The following is a 24,494-nucleotide window of genomic DNA, read 5'->3' as shown; positions in this document are numbered from 1 at the left end:
GGAGTCCTCTGAGCAGGCGCTGCTGTTGCCCCTGGTCTCTGAACGACCCCCCCTGCCCCAAAGAGGGATGCCTCCTCACACTGCCCCACAGGGGCCTGGGAAGCAGCCACTGCCAGTCCCAGAGCACCATTTGCCTGGGGAACTTGCAGGCAGGGCTGCTGCAACAAACAACTGTGGAAGCCTTTGAGAGGCAGAGGCATGAGAGGGCATCAGAGGAGGGAGAGAAGGAAATGGGGACAGAGACCAGTGTTGCCCATGGCACCCCTGACCATCATTCAAGGCACCCCAGGGTGCCACGCCACACTGGTTGAAAACCATTGATGTAGTGTAATTTAATGTGAATCCATGGAGAACCTGGGGTGGTCAAATGATTAGGCATCAAAAGTTATCAGTCCAGACTAAGTTTATGCAGAGGAATGCAGGAAGCTGCCTTATCTTGAACCAGACCATTAATTCATACAGCTCAGTATTGTCCATGATGACAGTAGTAGCTCTCCAGCCTACCTAGAGATACCAGGGATTGAATCTGGAACCTGTTCAGAGCAACTGCTTTACGACTGAGCTGCAGCCCTTCCAAAAACACCCTTTGGCCATCCCTCCTCCTTCCTTTATTTTTTAGAAGAACGTGTTAGTCCAGAGAATCTACTATAATGCATCAATTTCCATGTCACATCCAACAGGATGTTCACATCAGAACACATTTGGTGGCTTTGCGATATTCAGTGGCTTAGGGATTTGTCCTCATGACCTAATGCAGTAGAAGTTGCTGCCATCTAAACCCTGTATATTCAAATGGTTCAAAGGGAAGAAACAGCATACATTTTCTCTTACAATGGGGAGCCAAGACACTTATCAAGGAATTAAAGAGGCGGTGACAGGTTGACCACTGGAAGATTGTGTGGTTTTTTGCATTGTTCTTCAGAAGGGCTTCCAGAAAGTGCTAGAACAGAGTGAAATATTCACCAAATTGTGCCTAAGAATATGGTGGACAAACTGTGGTGTAGGGAGGAAACAGCTGGTTAGCTATAGGTTTGCATTAAAAGTATTGCCCATCCCACTCCACCAAGTACTGGTATTCTGGTATTGTAATTGTGCCTAAGAATATGGTGGACAAACTGTGGTGTAGGGAGGAAACAGCTGGTTAGCTATAGGTTTGCATTAAAAGTATTGCCCATCCCACTCCACCAAGTACTGGTATTCTGGTATTGTATCTACAGATATTTGCCAAGCACACTCCATCTATCTCAGGAGACAAATCCATCATGTTCTTACTTGACATCATGAAGCTTGCTAAAGTCATGGTAATGAGCAGTCTTAAGCACTTCCCGTTTCTAAGGTTTAAAGTCCAGAAGTTCTTCACCTATTCCTCACTGCCCCACCCAAATGTTCTGCTTCATATTATATTCATCATTTGGATTCAAAGGTTTTAGTGGGCTAAAATAATTGCAGTGCCAGCATATATGATTTTGAGGTGGGTGGGGGGCGCTGCTCATTAAATGGAATGCTAAACACCTTAGCAGTAATAATGTGAGTGAAGGAGATCTCTACAGCTCAAGCTGTATGACCTATATATTCCCTATCATGATATTCAGTTAAATTAATCAACTGGGGAAACCTGAGAGCCTTAGCCGAGAGTGAGAAAATCCTAGCATTTGGAGAATCTTCTCCAAGATGTATGGCCAATGTATTTGGCCATGGGGGTTAAAATGCAAAAATATAAGAGCAGCTGTTAAGAAGCCGTGGCCACTGAGGCAGTCTGCTATCAGAAACAGCTTTGGCCACTAGACCAGAGCAGTGAGTTTTTGCCATGTATCCTCTAAGGTAGAGGGTAGCTCCCTTCATGAGTAGGGGAAAGTGTGGTGAAAGGGTCTGTGGATCCACTCATTTGGCCTCTCCCCACAAAGTAATGTTGCTCAAAGGTTAGGGGAGCAGGTGGTGCTGTGGTCTAAACCACTGAGCCTCTTGGGCTTGCTGTTGCTCTGTTCCAGCTTCTGCCAAGCTAGCAGTTTGAAAGCACACCGGTGCAAGCAGATAAATAGGTGCCGCTGTGGCGGGAAGGTAAACAGCATTTCCGTGCACTCTGGCACTCGTCACAGTCCCCCATGTGCCAGAAGCGGTTTAGTCATGCTGGCCACATGACCCAGAAAGCTGTCTGTGGACAAACACCGGCTCCCTCAGCCTGAAGCAAGATGAGTGCTGCACCCCATAGTTGCCTTTGACTGGACTTCACCATCCAAGTGTCCTTTACCTTTACCTTTTACCTAATGTTGCTTTCTCTTTTTCTGTCATCACTGTGCATGGAGGCTTCAGTGATGATTTTGAACTCTGATCACCCAGGGTTCTTTTCAGTGCAAAAAGCCTGGTTTTTGTTGTTGTTGCTGTTGTTTAAATGTATACATTGCACCAGGGTGTCTTAATCCACTTCAACTGGAATGGTTTCCCTCAGGAGGCTGTGGACTCTCCTTCCGTGGATGTTTTTAAGCAGAGGTTAGATGGCCATCTGTTATGGATGCCTTAATTGAAATTCCTGCATTTTGCTTGGAGTTGGACTAGATGAGTACCAACTGTACCATTCTATGAAATGGTATACATCAAAATATCTCTGTAACCAGAAAAAAACCCTAATAGCACTTGGTTCTTCACTGGCTACTTTGTGGACCTGCACAAACCTAAATGTCTAATGTGTGCTTCAATTCCTCTTACAAAATACTGACCGTCTCAGACAATGAGGGTGGATGCAGGAGTGGGGTTCCTAGAAGGAGTTCACAGGTCCCCGTGTGTTGCAGTGAACCCAGCATTGCATGTGGCTGATTGAAAAGAGAGAAGAAAGAGGTCAAAGTGTTCAGTGGTTTGCTTTCCTACATTGCCAGTTTGAAATGGGTTGTGTTCATAGCTGTCAACGTTTTCCCTTTTTTAAGGGAAATTCCCTTATTCCGAATAGGATTCCTCACAAGAAAAGGGAAAAGTTGACAGCTTTGGTTGTGTTCTGTCCAGGGGCAGAAGAAGGGGTGTGTGTGGTGGGGGTTGGTCGCCCTGGGTGTCACCACTGAGGAGGATGACAAAATGCCGGGCAGCACTCACCATGGGGCCTGCAGCACGCCCGAGCCATGCGTCTCTCCTGGGAGTGACGCAGTGGCTTGGACGCCTGCAGGCTCCGCTTTATCCAAACAGTCTGCCCACCCCCTCCCCCTCAGCTGTAGGGCAGCTGAGTGGGAGGAGGCAGGCAGACTCCTCAGAGGCCCTACGGAGGCCCCAGGTGCCTGATCGGCTTGCTCTGCTGCTGGTTCCGTCTCATACCCTTGCTTATATTTTTACTCAGTATAGAGGTAAAATCGTTTATCATTTGTAATTTCCCAAACAGATTGCTTTTCAAGAGCTTTGCTATTAATGCATAATGGACCTTGTGTAAACTTTTTTTAAAAGTGTTTTGAGAGCCATAGCCCTAAGATATTAATATTGTCCTAGCATTTGTATAATTTATCCCAGAGTTGCCCAAGATTTTATATTGACTTTGTGGTGATCGATGTGATTTCCTTTACAATGCCAAGCTTAGCTTCCATTCATCACTAGTAAATTTAATTGAAAAATATAGCACAGCAACCTAACGATAGAAATATTCTATAAAGATATAGTGCATACATTTTTATTAAATATTATATCTTTTAAGAAATAGAGCAACACAATTCATTTATTGGGATTTATGGGTGGCTTCCTGTTCCTATATGTATTTATAGAAACAGTTGTAAACCAGAAATCATAAAAGAGATCTATGCGATTACACATGCAGGCATGCTGTTAGATCCATTAGTATTGATCATGTGGGTTTGTCTAGATCCATCAAGAACTCCTCAGTAAAACACCAGTTTATGTCAAAGGGAATTGTACCGATGTGGCATGTAGGATACATATACATCTGCACAGGTACCACTGAAGTCAATTAGGCCAGTGCTGGATGTGTGTACAAACAATGAAATTTTATAGCCTCTGATCAGGAGGGGCCTCTAAATACATTAAAAAAAAAACTGCATTAGATGGCTTGTGCACAGTACTCAGTGTATGCTATGTTGCATCTTCCATTCAGCAAGTGCTAAACTTTGTGTGCAACTGTTCTTGCGTTGCTGTACATTAAGAGGGTTCATATATGCTAAGTAAGAAAGTGTAAGGTATTTGCAATTAAAGTATTTCATATCCAAGTAGGCTCATTGCAAGATATACCTTTCAGTTAGTTTTTAGCAACACCCTAGAGGTCCCGGGCCCTAAGGAAGTCAGATTAGCCTCAACCAGAGCCAGGGCCTTCTCAACACTGGCTCCGGCCTGGTGGAACGCTCTGCCTCATGAGACCAAGGCCCTGCAGGATGTGATTTCTTTCCGCAGGGCCTGTAAGACACAGTTGTTCCGCCTGCTTTTGGCTTGGAATTAACTTGATCCCCCCCCCCTTTCTTTTTTCCTTTTTCCTTCGGTGATGGAACTCCTACTTGGGGACTTCCCGGGCTTTTTTCTGGCCCATATAAGACCAGTCTAGATAGTTAGCCTTGGTGGAGACTTGACGTTTTCATCCCCCAAAAAGGTTTTTGAGTTTCTGCTGAAATGAGGCTGCATTTTCATGTTGCATTTTAATTTTGTTTTTTAAGTTGTATTTCAATCAATTGTTTTATATCTGGTGTTAGCCGCCCTGAGTCCGGTCTTGGCTGGGGAGGGCGGGGTATAAAATAACAACAACAACAACAACAACAACAACAACAACAACAACAACAACAACATACAAATATAAAAGTGTTAAGTTGTGGGTGAACATATCAGACGACACAGCGATTCTTCAAACAGCTCTTCTTTATTCAGAGGCCAGAACAGAACTGAACTGAAGGGCTCAGTCAGCCTGCTTATATAGAGCTCCAGTACAACGTTACTGTAGCAACTTTCTAAAACTATCCAATCACTGAACGTAACTTTCGATCCTTCATTTGCATAACTATCTACAGTATCCATCCAATCACTGAATGTCACTTTTGATCCTTCATTTGCATAACTATTTACAGTATCCCCCTGCTGGCCCAGGGTGAGAACTTCAGTACATAACAAAAAGTTTATTATCTACTTCTTTCCTGAGGCCCTGCTTCCCAGCCTCTCATACTCCATTTTAAATCATAGTTGCAGCATCCCCTGTGGTGCCCAGAGGCCTCGTTTCCAGTGCAACCAAACCGGTCGCACTCCCCTAAATCCAACTCTGCTTCCAGATGTTGTTGAACTCCAAAGAGCATAAGAAGAGCCTGCTGGATCAGGCCAATGGCCCATGTATTCCGGCATCCTGTTCTCACAGTGGCCCACCAGATGCCTGAACGAAACCCACAAAAAGGATTTGAGTGCAAAAGCACCCTCCTCTCCTGTGGTTTCCAGAAACTGTTATTTGGAATCATTGCTGCCTCAAACTGTGGAGGTAAAAGTCTTGGGAATTTGCTAGTCATTCATAGGAAATATTGCGTATCTTAAATATATCATCAATTATTATAGTCATTCAATTAAAATTATAGAAATGTGTTTAGAATGGGAAAATGTAATTCTACCCCAACTTATTTGTGTTTCCCCCTCATTTCTGCACAACTCTTTCTGGACTTGCTTTTTGCCAGCTGATGGCATATTAGAGAATAATATATCATCACTATAATGGCATTTTGATGATGTATTACATTAATTCATCACTAAAGCAATAGCACTTTGGTGATATATGGTTGTATCAGGGAACTGGTGCAATAATGACACATTACTCACAGATAATGCTGACCATTGTGAATGGCTTCCAGTTGCCTAAAAGTTTTAATAAAACATTTCTATCTGAAAGTGCTATGCTGAAAGGCCTGATCAATTTGGAAAATAGGAGGAAAGCATTATTAGAATGTACGAAGAGTTTTGCATACTTCCAACACCATCCTAAATCTACAATTTGAGATGATGTCTTGTGGGGCCTTTGCTAGCAAGGCAGAACATTCAATTTGGTGCAATGCTGCTTAGGGGTTTGAGGTGATCCCAGCCTAATTCTTTTGAAACATAATCTATTAAGACTGAAAGAGATTGACAGCAGTGAAGACTGGGCTTCTTTATTCCTGCTCAATAATAGATACCTCGGAATGGAACAGGCACAGTGAAAACTACCCACATTGTTGTGGTCAAAAAAAGAAGTTGAAATCCTTTAGGGAAATCCAGCTGAACATAAACTACTGAGACACCACTTGTATCTGTAATGGCTAGATGCTAGCAAATAAGAGAAAATTGAGAGAAGTCTTTCTTTGTGTATTTGTAACTTCTGAGCTACATAAATGCTATTCACTCGGAACCAACTCTCTTAATCTTCAAATAGTATCCTCTTTTCCTCCACCCACACTTTTCAGATGTTCTGCTCAACAACTAATTTGACCCCGAGGCTGTTCATTTGTTATCTCAGCAAGCTCCCCTGCATCTAACTGCTTTCATGAGTGTTCTATGCATGTGAGCTGTGAGTTTCCTCTCCTGATGTTATGTTAAACTGAAGATCACAGACTCTCCAGGGATTCAAGCAGGAATCTTTTCCCCAGTCTTACCTGAAGATGCTGAAGATGAAACCTGAGGTTTTTGGATGAAAAGCATATGCACTACTTTTGAGCTATCCATACTATTGTAGCCAGCTACCTGTTGTTGTTGTTGTTGTTGTTGTTGTTGTTGTTCTTCTTCTTCTTCTTCTTCTTCTTCTTCTTCTTCTTCTTCTTCTTCTTCTTCTTCTTCTTCTTCTTGCTGTTGCTGTTATTCTATTCTTTTTGCTTCATTTTCTTTTTTTTTCTTTTTTCACACACACACACACACACACACACACACACTGGGCAGAAAGGTGTAGGTCATCTCTGAGATGCTATGACATTGATTCAAGGTTCCTCAGCTGTGCAGTGTACATAACACATATGCTGGAGAGTCATCTGTCAGCTATGCCCCTCCTATGGAGTGCCAGGCGCCACAGTCCAGTTCATACCATTCAAAAGTGGTCCTCAACCCTCAGGAGACTTTGCAAGGGGCAACGGATGGTGGAGAGAGGAGAGGACAGGCAATTTAACTTTTGGCAGCTACCTTCCACTGGCACTTCTCTGGATCTAAGCCATTTTGTTTAATAATGGGTAAATGAGAAACAACAGCAGGGAGCAGGCAAGTACTGAAGTGATATGCTGTTTGTACGTTGTCTGCACCATTTTTAAGCTAGACAGAAAGACTATTAAGTAATCTTTTAAGCCTAATTGGATGTAACATTGCAAGAAAATGGGTGAACTGGAGTGGTGTAGTGGTTAAGAGCGATAGACTCGTAATCTGGTGAACCGCTCCTCCACATGCAGCTGCTGGGTGACCTTGGGCCAGTCACACTTCTCTGAAGTCTCTCAGCCCCACTCACCTCACAGAGTGCTTGTTGTGGGGGAAGAAGGGAAAGGAGAATGTTAGCCATTTTGAGACTCCTTCGGGTAGTGATAAAGCGGGGTATCAAATCCAAACTCTTCTTCTTCTTCTTCATGCTGACAGAATCCCTCATTCTAGCCTCTTGGAACTGCCTATTTCAAAGTTTGCAAATCAGGAAACTGATGTGCTCTGTTACTCATATGCGCTGCATCAGGAAGATTTTGTGCAACATATGGCAGGACAGAATCTCAAAAAAAGATGTGCTTTCTGAAGCCCACATTCCCAGAATTTCCATGCATGACGTCTACGCTAGCTTGGTCATGTCCGTGGAATGGAAGAGGCAGTGTTATCTTCCAGAAAAAGAGGTGTTGGAACTCACCATGAATACCTCCCTTGTTCTCTTATAATGACAATGACAATGGTGACCACCTGAGAGGTGGCAGAACGGAGTTCTGGTGAGTTCTGGCTAGAAAAAAAGCCCTGGGAAAATGATAGGATCCTAAAAGATGTGCTCTATGGGCAGCTGGCTTCAGGCACCAGGCTCATATGCGGACCAACTCTGCATGACAAAGATGTCTGCAGATGTGGCATGAAGACTGGCATTAACCCCACTGTGTGGAAATGCCTTGCAGACAACCACAGTGCCTGTATGAGGATACCACAGGGACATTCACATAACCACCCCCACCTCCTGCTGAAACACTGGGTGAGGAAAGTCACGCAATCTACTTAAGCAACTCCACAACCCACCTCAACCATTGTTTTACTCTGTATTTGTGCATATGTGCTTGTGTGTGTGTGTGTGTGTGTGTGTCATGATTCAGTAATGCTCCTTCCTTCACTTAGCTAATGGAAGATATCTTTGGAAGCCGCATTGGTTATGATATCTTTGAAATTATCCTGGAAAATTGGTATAGCAGTAATAATAAAATTAATTTTTATTTATACCCCACCTTCCCCGGCCAGAGTCGGGCTCAGGGTGGCTAACACCAGTAAAATTACAATAAAAACATAATAGGGAGGGGGGAAACCAATTTAAAATATGGGTTAAAATACAATTTAAAACACAGCCTCATTTTAATAGTAGCCCATAGATCAAAACCATAAGGGGAGGGAAACATAAGGGTCAGACTTAGTCCAAACCAAAGACCAGCTCTGTCTTGCAGGCCCTGCGGAAAGATGTCAAGACTAGGGCAGGGCCCTAGTCTCTTGTGACAGAGCGTTCCACCAAGTCGGGGCCAGTACTGAAAAGGCCCTGGCCCTAGTTGAGATCTAACCACCTTGCGAATTAAAACTTATGAATATTGTTGTTATTTAAATTTCCATACTGCCCTCCATCCAAGGATCACAGGGCAGTTTACAATATAAAAAACACAGAAATACATATCATAGTAACAAAAAACAACCCCTCCCCCATTTAATAGGCCATGTTTTGTTTAATTAGCCAAAGGCCTGGGAGAAGAGGAATGTTTTATGTCTAAATAATGATGTAATGACAGTGCCAGGCAACGATGTAATAACAGAGCCTTCCACAAATGAGAGCCATCACAGAAAAGACCAGTTCTCTGGTGGAGGAGGCACAAAAAGAAGGACCTCAAATGAAGATTGATGGGTTAGGGCTGATTCATAGGGGAGAGGTAATCCCTAACTGGTGCAGTTGTGTGTTCAAGTGTGTGTGTGTGTGGGGGGGTGTATTGTAGCTCTTCTTCACCCTCCCCTTGTACTGAAAACCTACCATCTACTTGAATGTAATGTGCCATCGAATTTAATGCACACCCTAATTTTTGCGATGTAATTTGGAAAAAAGTGCACATTAAATTCAAGTAAATATGGTAAAATGTTTTTGTACATGTGGGCCCTTGCATCTGGGTGGCTTTTTTATGAGTAAGGAGCCTTAACTGGAATTAATAACATGGGATGCTCTGAAGTCGGGATCTGCTTGTCCGATTACTCATGATTTTTAAAAATATTAAAGATAGCAAAATGTATAGTAGTGTGCCTTAACTGGCAACAACTATTGAAAAATAGAAGCAAGTTCACAAAACCTTATTAGATTTCTGATCTTGGCTATGAGTACGGGATTTATATTGTTTTTGCCTCTGTATGATATTAAAACCGATAATATGTCATATGTGAGATTCGAATCATGTCAACTGTATAAAGAAATTATCTTACTTAGCTTCTCTTGCTCTCCCTCCCTCCCTCCCACCCTCTCTTTCTCTCTTATATCCTCGAAAATATCCTTTGATAGTTCTTACATCAGTTTTTGTATAGATTGTAGTAAGCAAAAGAATTATTTATTAGTTCTTCCTTTCTTGTGAGATATTAATATGATAAACCTTTATAATAAATGTGACTCAAGTGCTGTAAAGACACACCATGCTGTGTTGATAGGGCTTATTTTTTCATATTTCTCATGCTGCATATTATACACTACCATGTACTCACATTTGTCATACAAAATGTGGTTAAAGTTACATTTCCTTATTATAAATGATAGTTCACGTGCAGCACTTCATGAGTGTAAAGAAATGTAGCCTGTTTCTCATGGATTAGATCATTTGCATCTGTCCAGGTGTTAACTATTTCACTTGCAGTGAATGTGACCTCTGGAATCAAAACAGATAAATCCATTGTATTATGAAGATTACTAGAATGTAAGTCTGTTCCTCCATCCACCTATCCACTCAATTCTCATCACCATGATTATTTCACTACTGCTTGTGCATACAGGTGACAAATAACAGTAAGCTTTGGTTGATTTGAGTGCTATAGTTTCTGGTATGTCTAAGAAGAATTACCATAGCAGCCAGTAGCATATCAATTGCATGCATTAATGCACAATGGCTTCACTTCACTTCACAGAAGTGTTCATTTAATGGATATAGAACAGTGATGGGAAGTCTGTGGCCCTCCAGATGTTGTTGGATTCCAACTCCCTCAGCCCCAGTCCCCATAGCGTAGGTGCTTGATTGTCGTCTTCCAAAGCAACTGCTCTATTCTGAACTTAAAAATGGAAAGCGTAATGCTGGTGGTCAACAAAAGAGGTTTAAAGACTGTCTCAGGGCAAATCTTTAAAAATGTAGTGAAAACACCAACAATTGGGAAACACTTGCCTGCGAGCGCTCCAAACGGAGAACAGCCTTTACCAAAGGTGTCATGGGTTTTGAAGACACTCAAACTCAGGACACAAGGGAGAAATGTGCTAAGAGGAAGGCATGCTTGGCAAACCCACACCGTGATCAACTCCTGCCCGGAAACCAATGTCCCCACTGTGGAAGGACGTGTGGGTCCAGAACTGGCCTCCACAGTCATGGAAGATAATCTTACTCGGCTACGAGTGATCGCCAAAGAAGAAGAGGAGGAGGAGGAGCAGCCAACTCTATGTGTAGAGTTCTGTAGGGAAACCCTACTGCTAGGCCAAAACTTTGAATAATTTGTCTCCACTTTCTCAGGCTAATCTCACTGCTACTCAACTGCACATGCAGATCACAGTTGAGAGATGCTTGCCACTGTATGTCCACATTCCATCTTGTCCATTTATTTTTCGATATCCGGTTTGCATTGCCATCACTACTCTCATCTTTCCGTGCATGGATATTAGTTTTCTTGCTTCTGCTGTGCTGCCCTCTCACTCATTTAATTAACAATGATGTCTTACTAGTAAAACTTTAAGACTGTTTCTATGCAACCATCTGAATTTTACATATGGGGCACATGGTCTTCAGAAGTCTGCAGAACTGGCCATAGACTACATATTATAAATGATAAGAAGCTTTGTTTGAGGTGAAAGCCCACCAGTTGCTAGGCATCCATTTGATGTAACTTTGCGGAATAAACAGCAACAGTTTTTCAGGCAGTGTAGAGAAAGCTCTGTCTTCTAGCTACTGATGTTACCAAGGCACTGTGCCAACCATTAAGGGCAGAAATGGCCTAGTTTGCTGCTTCCTCTATTTTTGGGCTTTACATTGCATTCCTTGATGGCATTTGCATCTTAGTCCAGAGATTGAGAACCTGTGCCATTCTAGATGTTGCTGGATAATAGCTTCCATCACCCACATCCTTGGCCATGATTGTTGCAGCTGATACACGCAGGAGTCCAACAACATGTTGTGCATTTCAGGTTCTGCACACACACCCTGTCTTAATTACCCCTGGCCCTAGTTCATATTTGTGTGTTTGTGCTTTTGAATTATATGACTCTTTCATAGTCTTGGGTTTAATTATGTCTGAACATATTGAAATTTAGCCATAAGAGGTGAGTATATTCCAACTGCTAAACAAACGATTTTGGCCTGTTCAAAGTGTAGAAGATTATAATTCCAAAAAGATTAGCTTTTAGACCTCATTAGTAAGAAAATGGTTGCTATTTTGACTAATACAGTAATTAAAACTCTGATGGCTAGGTGAGTGCTTAATGAAACAGGTTTGCCTTTCATTAACTAAATAAGCTTTGGTAAGAACTTCTGTTATTAAGGGTTTTTCCTTCCTCTGTTAGACTTCTGCCATGCAGAGTAAGTTCTAATTAGGATATTTCAGATGCTGATTTAGATTTTTAATCTTTTTTCTATGCAAAAACTCAACAATACATGTTCTACTTATTATTTCCTCCTCTTTCCTCCCAGGTCTTCCTCCAGGTCCCAAGGCAGATTCAAGCCACACACCTGAGCCATGGAGGACTCCACTGAATATCTCAGTGATAGGAAACACAATTGTTCCGATATCATGGACACAAGCTGTACTAGATATTATCTGGGCACAACAGATTCCCAAGCCAATTCCAAATCTTATTGGGCTGCCCCAGGTCACCCTGAAGGAAGTCCTGAATCTGCAATTAATGTTAGCATCTGTATGTCTCAAGAGACAATTGAAGAGTACACCATCTCTCTAATTAATTTGGTTCCTCAGTTAATTATAGACTCCAATTTTTAACGTATTCAGAAACGAAGCACAATCTAATTACAAATGGGCCCTGCTTCTAGGTTTTACACTGACCAGAGGTAATGATAAGCAGACTCTTGGCTTGTTTTAGCATCTGCTCAATAATTATGAGCTATTTTCAGAGAGTGCTAAGAAAGATATTGCCAGTTTTTGAAGAGTCCATTCGCAGATAATAATATTAGTACATGTGTGTGTCGATACTGCTGCACACATGCTCCTTATTATAATGACGTTTGAGAATGTTGGTTCCCGTGACAGAAAAACCCTTGGCAATTTGATTTTGCCCTTTTCCAAAATAAACACACCCAGAGCAAGAGAGGTTTTATATCTAGATAGGGACAGAAACCACATACAATATTTGCAAGAAACAAACAATCATGGGAACAAGCAAGCAATTTGAGCAAGACTAAGTATGTAACATTGAAGGGATTTTGTGGGTGCTTCTACAGTGCAGTTGTCTTTGGACTCTTGGTCTGCTGACATCTTAAGAAGGATACAAACGAATTAACAGCTGTACAAATTCATATTCTGAACCATAACATTAGGAGTTATAAAACACTGTTAGCAAAATGAGACAAAGCTTTGCATCAGAGGCAAATGGTAATTTTTGGATAGTTACTTTAACTGCTGAATGCAACAGCTAACATCTCTCTCTATATATTGCTTTTTGCTTTCCTCAGGGGATGAAATGAGAACTATTCTGGCTGCAGTGTTTCTTAAATTAAAATTGTACCCCTTTTCAACATTACCAAAGCAAACGGAATGTTATTTTCTAAGCGATTCAAGCTTTCTCTATAGCTTTTCAAAAAGCTGGCAAGTGGTAAATTTCAAGGAAGGACTATTTCTACCAGGGTAACATAGTTGCAAATATATTTTATTTTTATTTTTTTAAGTAAAATGGCACAGATCAGCTAAAACCACTTTGATTTCCTTATGAACTGAACTGTTGAGATCATTTGAAGGATGTAGACTGGCATACGGTGAAACTATGTTTCATTTTAAAGAGAAAAATGTCTTAATGTACAGGACAAAAAAGGCACATGGACTTATAGTACGGAATATGGCACAATAATGTGTAGTAAACCAGTGGCACAGTACAAAATATTTTGTGGTTTACACTTGAGGTACAAGTGTTTCATTAACGTGTGACCCAGAAATTACAGATCCCCCCAAACTGATGCCAAAGATTTGTGCCGTTTTCTGCTTCAGTGCCCACATTTTGTGCCACCCCCACAACTGAGTAACTGACAAAGCAAATTAGGGTCACAGCAACCCTGTGCAGGCCCTGAAATGGTCAAATGGCCACTTGGGGCAGGTGTGCGCATGAGGGGAAGGGTGCGTGCATGAGAGAGGTGGGGCGCACACACGTGAGGCACTGGTTTGGAATCAATTGATGTTTTTGGCATTAACTTGTGAGCCTGATTTGTTTTGTCAATTACCTGTTGGGGGGTATACAAAACGGGGGGTTCGCAGCACAAAACTTTGGCATCAGTTTGGAGGAATCTGGAATTTCGTGGTCACACATTAATAAAGCTGAAGTAGCTACTGAAAAGGGTCTATGATGCAAAATGCCTTGCAAGTCATTAATGTTGGCATACATTGTTCCCTGGGATTCAAAAAGGTCCTCTTCACTCGGAGCCATTGCAATCAAATCCTTGTCAGTGGGAGTTGGGATTCCCAAAGCAATATGCTGATGCATTTTACATTAGCGCTAATGGCAGGTTTGTAGCTAGGAGCTCCCAGGTAAGTATCTAACTTCACATTCTATTGATCTGGAATCTAGGATACAGGCACACTGTGTACCACAAAAGGATGCTAGATGAGGAGAACATTAGTACTCAAGAGCAGCATGGCTTACCGGGCTGCCTTTTTTTGTACAAGGAAGTTGCAGCACAAAGTAGTCCAGAAAAAGTTAAGCACTATTAAGGAAAAGGGCCACAGCTCAATGGTAGACCATGTGCCTTGCAAAGAGAAATCCCTGGTCCAATCTATGGCATCCCTGAGTAGGGCTGTCTGAAACTCTAAAGAACCCTTGCCCATTAATGTAGATAATACTGAACTACTTGGACCCAATGGTCTGACTCAATATAGAGCAGCTTCCTCTGTCAAGTCCCATTGATTTCAAGGGGGATTATGAAAATTCGTGGTTGCCTTCGTCTTTTGAAATTAATAGGACTCCGCAGTGCTTTATGCTGTCTGGTTCATGCCCTGTGTAAGCCAAATATGCTTTTGACATGGACAACTGAAAGAGGGGAGATTTCAGCACATACACCTTCATAATGTCTTAGTGGGTTGCGTGTGCCTTGCGCCTTCTCTTTGTTATCCCCGTCTGCAATTCCAGTCAGGTTTCATTCCTAGCTATGATGGTTATTAGCTCATTGGTAGATAGCTCCAAGGTCTCTGGTCCCATTTTCAAGTCATCTAGGTTAATGACCATCCATGCATCACATCCTTCAGTACAGTTGAGGAACCTCAGTCCTTGGGGCCTAATGCAACTCTCCAGACTTCTCTGTATGGCACTTGGGTCTCACATCTCCTTCCAGCTATGCCCCCTTCTGCCAGGCCACAAGCCTCACTGAACCAGCTTCATCCACTCCTCAGGTTTTCTGAAGGGAATGTCTTCTTGAACTCTGATAAAGACTCTAGCTTGCCCAAATGGCTCTTGCTTTCCTCCTGTACCAAGGTATTGTACAGTGGATTCCTTAAATGAATTATGAGTTAAGAAATGCTTCCTTTTGTTTATGCGAAAGCTGCTGCAAATGATTCTGCTTAGCATTTAACACCTGAGTCTTAATTTATGGATTGGTTTTTGATACACCAACAACAAGTTATTCTAATAGTGCTATTTGATTCGTTCTCCACTTATGTTGTGAATGAATTGTGAAGAACAGAATGCCGATAATAACAACAGCAACAACAAATCAGAAGGGAAACCTAGGACCTAACTGCAGGCTTGTACACATGTTACAACAGAGCACAGACACAAATTGTCTCTATACATGTGTCTGTGTGAAAGTGTGTACACTTGCTTAGTTGTTCACTTCAGTTATTATCTGCAATAGTGTAGCTGTGGAGCTCAGTTGTTGTGTGTACAGATCAACTGTTTGTGCATACAGATTGAACACTCATTGAATGTAGTGTGCAAATACGTTTCAAACTTAAACCTGTTTAAAAGTTGTTCCCTATCTCTATACCAGGAAATTTTGGTACATATATAGTGAGAACACACTAGGGATCTCTAACACGGAACGCTCAAAACCCTTGGCAAAACTCTACTTTCAGGATTTATTGGGGAAATCCATTACAGTTAAACTGATATAAAACCATTAGGTTTGTGGTGGATATACCCTGAGGGAAATCTCTTCAAATAGGTCTATATGGGTTTTATCTGGCCCTGCTCATACTTGTAGTTGCTATGGCTTAATCAACTTTGATTCAGTTCTTACAATCATTTTTCTTCTGTTGTCTGGAAAGATAAAAAAAAATAGCAATAACAACACAGATGGAGCTCTATGAATTTAAAACTGCTTAGCAAAACTTTGGAAGATAAAGGAGCCCATGACTTTCATAGATGGATGAAACTGGCCATCTGGCAACTAGAATAAATGTTCTGTGAAGTTCATTTTGATCAGTGTATAGGGACAAATGTATTGGGAACCTTTTAAACGTTGTACAATAAAGCTACATTTAATTTACAAAGGAGGAAACCAGGAGATGTGATAGTTCTGACAAGGTAACTTTGGCAGCTATTGATTGTTATTTATATACTACTTAAAAAATACCCTTGTATACAAAATGGTGACAGCAATCAGGAAATGTTATGGAAAGTAACATTTTTATGGGTTTGTGATATTGGAATCCATGGCAACTATGAGTTTATTACAAATACTGTAACTCTGGTGGATCACATTTGAGACCGTGTTTTGAAATGGCTTGGGGCATGTTCCAGGTATTAGGAGTGCTAAGATGGCACTTGTTATGGATTCAGCATGATCTTCTGAAGGCACAGGTTCCTGTTTTCCTGATCCCTACAAGGTGACAGACTGCTTAACATGGCTCACAGACTAGTTACGTCAATACCAGAACTCACTGTGGGATAGTTCTGCCTACCGTGATAACTGTTCCTTTTCTGAACAGCAGCTTGAGAACTGCTACCGGGGGTGCCAACTTGAATAAAATATTGGGGGGGGGAGGCAGTTAAGCCCTGCCCCGAATAATGGATCACATTTGTGGTGTACATGCACCATTTGAATAACAATGCCCATCAACTTTTTTTGGGGGGTGCAGCTTCATCAAATATTTTATTGGAGCCCCAAAGCCACCACGACTCCTAGGAGTTGGCTCCTATGACTGCTACTGACATTTCCCCCCAAAATATGATCTTGTTCCTTAATTGACACCAATCACCTTTAGTTACATAGATTTATAGGCATAGCAGGACACACTACTAGAGAACAAGTGTTGTTCAATATGTTGTTGATCTTCTTTTTAAAAATATATATGCAGGGATACCACCTTCTCTGATGCCATGTTGCCAACAAAACACTACTTAAATTTGAATTAACCAATTATGGGTTACCAGGCCTTGTTTCCATGTAAAACATTATATACTCTTTGACGTTCAGTGTTGGTTGACGTTTATTCAAATATTATTCAAATAAATGATGTTTATTCAAAGGGACGCGGGTGGCACTGTGGGTTAAACCACAGAGCCTAGGACTTGCTGATCAGAAGGTCGGCGGTCCGAATCCCTGCAACGGGGTGAGCTCCCATTGCTCGGTCCCTGCTCTTGCCAACCTAGCAGTTCGAAAGCACGTCAAAGTGCAAGTAGATAAATAGGTACCACTCTGGCGGGGAAGGTAAACGGCGTTTCTGTGCACTGCTCTGGTTCTGAGAGACATTTTTCCAAACTATTGGGCACCTTTATTGTACACAGAAATGATTATAGTGGAAATTTGGTTCTCTGTAGTTGACGAACAAATTGGCTCCCAAACGCCGAAAACCTGGAAGCAAGTGTTTTGGTTTTCAAACATTTTTGGGAAGCCGAACATCCAATGTGGCTGTCGACTATTGTTTCTGGGGCACCTGCACCAATCAGAAGCTGTGCCTTGGTTTTCAAACGTTTCAGAAGTCGAATGGACTTCCAGAATGGATTATGTTCGAAAACCAAGGTACCATTGTACTTGAGAAAGTAAGGAACCAACACAGTCTTATATATTTCCCAATCCTGGCTGCACTGGGCATGCCCAAGGAACTCCACGCCCCCAGTGAGACATTTTTCCTTGGACCAGCAGTCCTCTCTGTGCCAAAAAAACAATTTTCTCCCCAAAGTTTCCACAGTGGTTTGTTTTGTAGGCTGTGCTTCTTATTCCCTCCCCAGGTATAAATTAAGGTGCAGCTGGGCATGCAGAACTACTTGGGATTGAGGCCATAGCTTCAAAAAACTCAATCACAAGCACACATGGCTTACAATTATCTCTGGGCCACTATTTTCAATGTAGATAATAGCACCCTCTAAAGATTTCACTATTGCCACCTCATTTTCTCAGAAGAGTGCGGATGCTTTGAATGCACTTGTTACATTGCACTCACATAGGGAGCTTTGGTTTTCATGGACCCTTTTGAGCATGTAATTGGTAGAGTTCAATGATTCACATCTCCCTTGTTCAGCTGCTATTTTGGCCAGTTATTAGCCAGCTGCTGTTCATTGAAGCAGATGTTATGAACCACATAAAAATTTCAAGGTTGTGGATAATACAAAGAGGGTTCCATCCTTATTCTACTAGCATTGGTGCTAAAACTCTTGCTAAGTTCACCCTTTCTACACACACACACGCACACACACTCCCCCCCTCAATTGGTTATAATATGAATATTTGTTATACTATGAATATTTCTTATTTGTTGATATTGCTATTTGTTGCTATTGTTGATACATCATTTGATGAGATCCCAGCACACAAACTTATTGATTTAAACAAACTATAAGGGGTGAAATTTCAAAGAGAAAGCCGTAGATTACACAGGTGCTTCCGGACTGTTGTTATTTTCAGGTGGAATCATGGGAACCAATTCCTAGGGGCCAAGGGGTCTTCCAGGAAAGCAGTCTCCCCTTCACAATAGGCATGGGGAGAAAGTCAATGTAGTTCATCTTTAATGGCAATCCTACCTTACTCCCACATTCTGAAGCAATACGAGAACCAAAACAGAGCCTTCCTTTTAAAAAAAAAGTGCATTGCTCTGAAATTTGCGAAGCAGTTATTCGATCAAAATGCATATATTAGGATAAAGTGTGCATAAACATAGAATAGCACACACACACACACACACACACACACACACACAATATTGGGGCAAATTGATTGCAAAAATGTATAAGTTAAAACTGCTTGAAATGTTCTTACTAGGACAGATTTGCACGGAAATGCTGATGAGCTTTCATGAGGATTTTACTTGCTAAAAAAATAAATAAATCACAACTTGCTGGAGAATTGATGAACAGAAAAGTGAAAAACTGAAAGAACCATAACTGATGCAGAGTACTTTACACAAACACCTGCTGTTGTTTAACAGCACCCCTGTGGGGCTCAGGAGCCCAGTTATGTCACCCCTTGCTTGCAGAATTGGCAGCCTCTCATCCTTTTTAAAACACCCTCCCTTGTGTAGTATTCCCTCACCCTCTTCTGCTCTCCCCTCTCCTAGGAAGTCCTCTGGGCAGCGGCAGCTGCCGCCCCTGGTCTTTGAACTGTGCCGCTCCTGCCCCAAAGAGAGGTGCCTCCTCAAACTGCCCCACAGGGACCTGGGCCAGCCCCAGAGGCACCATTCACCTGGGAATCTTGTAGCCAGGGCTGCTGCAACAAACAGCTTTACAACCCTTTGAGAGGCAGAGACATGAGAGGGCATCAGAGGAGGGAGGGAAGGAAAGAGGGACAGAGGCCAGCGTTGCCCATGGCACCCCAGACCGTCATTCAAGGCACCCCAGGGTGCCACAGCACACTGGTTGTAAACCACTGTTTTAAACCATTGCTGTTCCCCTCTCAGTGTTCCTCCAGTCTTTTTCCCATGCTATGGTTACTGCTGTCATGCAACCTGCCTTCATTTTTGTTTCCCCAGACTGCCCTGGATTCATACATTAAATCCAGGTTTGTGGAGCAGCACCAAAAATCCTCAAATGGAGGCTGTGTGGTGGCATTCTTCTAATTTTATCACATAGAGATACACACATTCTCACACCATTCTTGGTTCAATGACACATTCCTGCCAGAGTGAAAGCAGGAGGGGTGGACTGGGGAGAGTTGCAAGTGCCAGTCAGAGTGGTCTGGGTGGCACATTCTTCCCCTGGGTCAGAGGTTTCCCAACCCTGGTCTAAAGTGTTGAAGGCATGCCTGCATTTTGTAGTATGGCTCTGAAATGATACGATATATATCTCTATCTGTATCTATATCTCCTTGCATCTCCGTGCATAACATAATTAGATTCAGAGATAGATGGGCAATAAAATGGATTATCAGCATGTTCAATTAATGGGCAGCTTGCCATGCATAGTAAATCAAGAAAACATCTTTTCTGTTCTCCTGCTCTTTCAAAGATCTATGTTATGGGTTTGGAGAGAAACAATCATAGGAAGAATTTTGAACTGTATTAAAATTAAAGTTAGCTTTTTGAAATATACTGTATTTAACAAATTGCAATATGTCTTAAGGCTGATGAAAAGTTTTCATTTAGTTTCAGGCTCAGCTAATATCAATTTAGTAAACATTTTCCTGGAAGGCAGAAATGACCTTTTTGATTGAACAACTTCCTGTGATTATTCCTCTACCAGTGGGGAAGAAGAATAGTTTCTGGGAAGCAGCTGCTATGTTTCATCAAATAATAAATTACTCAAGCCACGACGTTAGCCAGAAAGTCCCTTTATATACTCATACCATTTCCTCTCTTCATACAACAGGGATTCTTTCTTTCTTTCTTTCTTTCTTTCTTTCTTTCTTTCTTTCTTTCTTTCTTTCTTTCTTTCTTTCTTTTTAATAAAGTCCTTTACTTCATATTTGAACACTTGCAATCAGGGCTGGATTTAGATGACGAGAGGCCCTACGCTACTCCACTTGTGAGGCCCCACCCTCACAACTAGAAGAAAATGGAAGAGTGTTATAAACAAAACTGAGTGAGGCCAAGGATGATGAAGGGTATTTAAAATTCTGCAATTCACAATTTCTCCTCTAAAGAACGTAAGATATTATTGTTAAATACTATGGGGATTTAAAAAAATTATACAATTCACAATTTCTCCTCTAAAGGACATAAGATGTTTGTTATGTCTGCCGGCGTGGTCTCTTGCATGCTCTCTCTTGCATCCTCCGAGCCCTGCATCTCTTCCCCACTAGAGGCGGGGAAGTGCTGCTTCTCACGATCTTTGGAGGCTCCCTATAACCCAACTGCCCTTCCACCTCTCACTTCTGAGCTGATGGCAGTTCCCTGACAATGTTATTGTTAAATACCATGGTGATTTTAAAAAATGCATAAAATAATAATAATAATAATAATAATAATAATAATAATAATAAACTTTTTATTTATACCCCACCCATTGAGAAACTTTTGCAATAACTGAACTTTGTAAACCTTTTGTGGCCTGGGCAGGCCTGGAACTAGTTCCCATGTCTTGTTCCTCTCTAAGGAATCAAGTTCAGCCTTCATGGCATTTAACCATGGCTCAGCATCCTCTGAGGTTAAACTTTAGACCTCTTGGAAGCTTGAAGGTTCCCAAACCTTCTTTGAGTTACTAACAACCGCTGTAACTGCTATGACTGTTTTAGCAAACTCTTCAGTATACCTTTTGGATGGTGTTATGTATTGGGCTTAACACATTTTATGTTACAAGGCACATTCTAACCAGTCGTAGAAGCGTTGGTAGACGAATGTTCTAATGGCAAGTAAGCGCATGCTCTTTCAACTGTCAAGTGTCAACGGTCAGTTCATGCTTGGAATTATTATCATGTCATCCAGTCAGTTTGGTTCTTGTGTTCCTGAGTGAGCTGTTGTCACTGACAAATGTTGAATAAACTTAGTTGAGGAACTTATACTGCCTTGGGCTTCTGACTTTTCCAAACATTTAATATTGGTGACGAAGGTGGGATCGATGAGCTCCCGCCGGCTGACAGAGACCCAAGACTGCACCGCAGCACTGCTGCCTCACAGTAAATGCGACCTCCCCAGGCCTGGTCAGCCTCTTATGTACCTGCTGGGATTGGCAAGGCATCTGATCCTCACCTGAATCTCATAGCTCTCCTGTAGCTGCCTCTGATTAGTTATCATTTAACTCTTGGGGGAAATAATTAGCATCACACGTCATGTGCATGGAAGTTGCCAAACCAATTAACCAACTAGAAGGATTACTGTTAATAGTACCAGTTTTTCTATAACTTGATATTGCTGGATATTTTTTGATGAACTGCAAAAGCATTTTTAGTTTGCTTTCTGTTGGAACTTTTCTTTATTAGTGCCACTTTGTTTTGTACGATTCCTTGCCAATGAAGGAAAACAACTTTTCTGCTTGTATATGTTGATAATATAATTTTGGTTACTGAGGACAAACAAGATTGTACAAAAACAAGATTGAGTGCAGGCCTGGCCAGGACATAGGCATCCTGACTGTGACAAAGGTGACCTGGGTGCTAGTTTGCTTGATTAACAGCTTTTGGGTTGTCCTGCCCCCACATGAAGTCTTGGGTTTGCAATTTTGGGAGAGGGGAGACTGCCCGCTGGGGAACATGTGAGCTGGTGAGGCCCCCAAGAGGCCCTAGGCTTCAGCCTATTTAGCGTATACATAAATCTGGCACTGCTTGCAATATTAGCACCCTTGGAAAAATAATACTTTGATTACAGAAGTACTAGCATCTCATTACAACAATGTCTTTCAAGTCCAGTCTGGAAAGAATGAGGAGTTAATTAACATTTCAGATGTGTTCAGTTATTACAACTTGTGATTGATAGATGGGTATACTGAGTTCACAGAATGTAAGAATGGATGTCTTCCCCAAAGATTTTAGGAGATATTCTGAAATAAGGAGATTAGACCTTTGATGATCTATAGTAAACTTAATCATCACAGCAATCAGTGGTAATGACTGGCTTCTTACATTGCTTTCAGCAACTGAATTAGGGAGGAATCCAATCCCAATATCCACTGGGATGAGCCAGTCAGTATCCAGCAGATCTCTGGCTCAGTTGGCTGATTTGCAGCACAGCAAGGCTGTAGCAGTGTAGACCCACATGCTGCTTCAGTCAGAGATACACCAGTGTAGCTATTCATCCCATTTCAGCTGGCTGTGCAACTAGCAGATCTTACAACAGCATTATTGATGAAAAATGAGTGCTCTGGGGGAGTGGCAGAGGACTGACCAGGCAAGGGAGACCCTAACTCCTGCTGCATCCTAACTCCTTTCAGCTCACTCATGCGACCAGGAAACCAGATAGAATGTACTCTAGCAAAATGGTTGGTACAAGTCAAACTATTTATTTATTTATATTAAAATATGCTTTTCAGGTTTATACATTTCACTGATTCTACAATATGTTAACGTTTCAAAACTTGACTTCCTTCCCCCTTTTTCTGCAGTTCCTTAAATTTATTTTTAATATTTTCTGCATATCCAAATTAACTTAATTTGCTCATTTATTCATCAACTTTAAATATATACTCATATGAAGCTGCAGGTTATTACAATAATTCTGCCAATATTCTTATCTGTTTATAATTTATCTGTAAATATTCAATAAACCATTTCCATTCTTTTATAAAAAGTTTGTTATCTTGATTTCTTATTCTTCCGGTAAGTTTCGCCATTTCTGCGTATTCCATAAGTTTTTGTATCCATTCTTCCTTTGCTGGGACTACAAGTCAAACTATTTTAAAGGCTTGTTTTTATCTTACAGTAGTCTTGCTTCTGAACTCCTGAGTTTGGAATATGGATCTTTTACCCTAGCATAATTTAAGTTGGCATGCGTTCCACTCACTTTCAAAACCAAGCTTTGCATTGTTAGTTATTTGTTTTTTGATGAAGCCAACAAAGTTCTACTCAAAGTACAGTGGTACCTCGGGTTAAATACTTAATTTTTTCCAGATGTCCATTCTGAACCTGAATCTGTTCTTAACCTGAAGCACCACTTTAGCTAATGGTGGGGCCTCCTGCTGCTGCCGTGCCACCAGAGCACGATTTCTGTTCTCATCCTGAAGCAAAGTTCTTAACCCAAGGTACTATTTCTGGGTTAGCGGAGTCTGTAACCTGAAGCGTATGTAACCTGAAGTGTATGTAACCCGAGGTACCACTGTAGACCCAGTGGAAGCAGTGTAGTGAAGGTAATATGAACGAATGGTTTCAGCAAAAAATACCATCACTCTCTGGGAGGTGGATGTTTGAGGGACCCAGTGAGAAGCAGATGCCTATGGGATCCATACAGACACTTGTAACAATACTGGAATTTGGATGGGGAAAGGGGAGGAGTCAGCACAGATGTAAATTTGCTGGCACAGCCAATCTGGAACTCCTGCTGACATGTCACCGGGGTGACCTAGTCGCTGTTGCATCCCTCCCCTCTCTGTCTTCTGAAGTGACTTTGCCCCACTATTTTGTCCATATTGACCATAGCTTTATATAACATTCCAAGTATGAAATGACTCCAAAGGTAGCACAGATACTCTTTGCATTTGGGGTGGGGGAAATATTTATCTATTGCAACTACAAAATGGAAAAGAGGTGGTGCAGGACATGTTCCTTTGATAAGTGCAGTCTTTTAATATAGTTTGCATTTCCTGTATTACTGCAACATTTGCTTATTATTACTGAAAATGTTTACAGCTGCTTACTGCTAAAAGCCACTGCTAATCACCTGAAAAAGAAGTTATTCTGTTAAAATGCGTGCTTAATTTTCCTATTATGTAAACCCTGTGCCATGCATTTTTAAAGATTTTAATCAATAAAACATAATCACCACCTATATAAATGAAGCATACACTGGAGGCAAGATTTCTGGAAAGTAGCGGATAGCAATATCTGCATTCTTGTAATGGTGCATTCAAATTACAGCGCTCTCCAACTAATGAATAAATTATCCCAAACTCTGATTGAGAGGAAGACCAACTAGAGTAC

At 41.6% G+C, this 24,494-nt stretch overlaps 1 long non-coding RNA gene across 1 annotated transcript; it reads right to left on the bottom strand.

The window, feature by feature from the left end:
* Positions 1-19,102: 19,102 nt before the first annotated feature.
* LOC307213133 lies at positions 19,103-21,715 on the bottom strand. The gene is made up of 3 exons (XR_013837408.1): positions 21,179-21,715; positions 20,387-20,472; positions 19,103-19,753 (listed from the first exon to the last, which is right to left on the bottom strand). It is a non-coding gene; the product is annotated as an uncharacterized lncRNA (long non-coding RNA).
* Between the last annotated feature and the right edge of the window lie 2,779 nt (positions 21,716-24,494).

The sequence above is a fragment of the Podarcis cretensis genome (genome assembly GCF_951804945.1).
Source record: "Podarcis cretensis genome assembly, chromosome: 3".
In the NCBI taxonomy this organism is placed as follows: Eukaryota; Metazoa; Chordata; class Lepidosauria; order Squamata; family Lacertidae; genus Podarcis; species Podarcis cretensis.
This window is presented reverse-complemented; position numbering and strand designations above follow the sequence as displayed.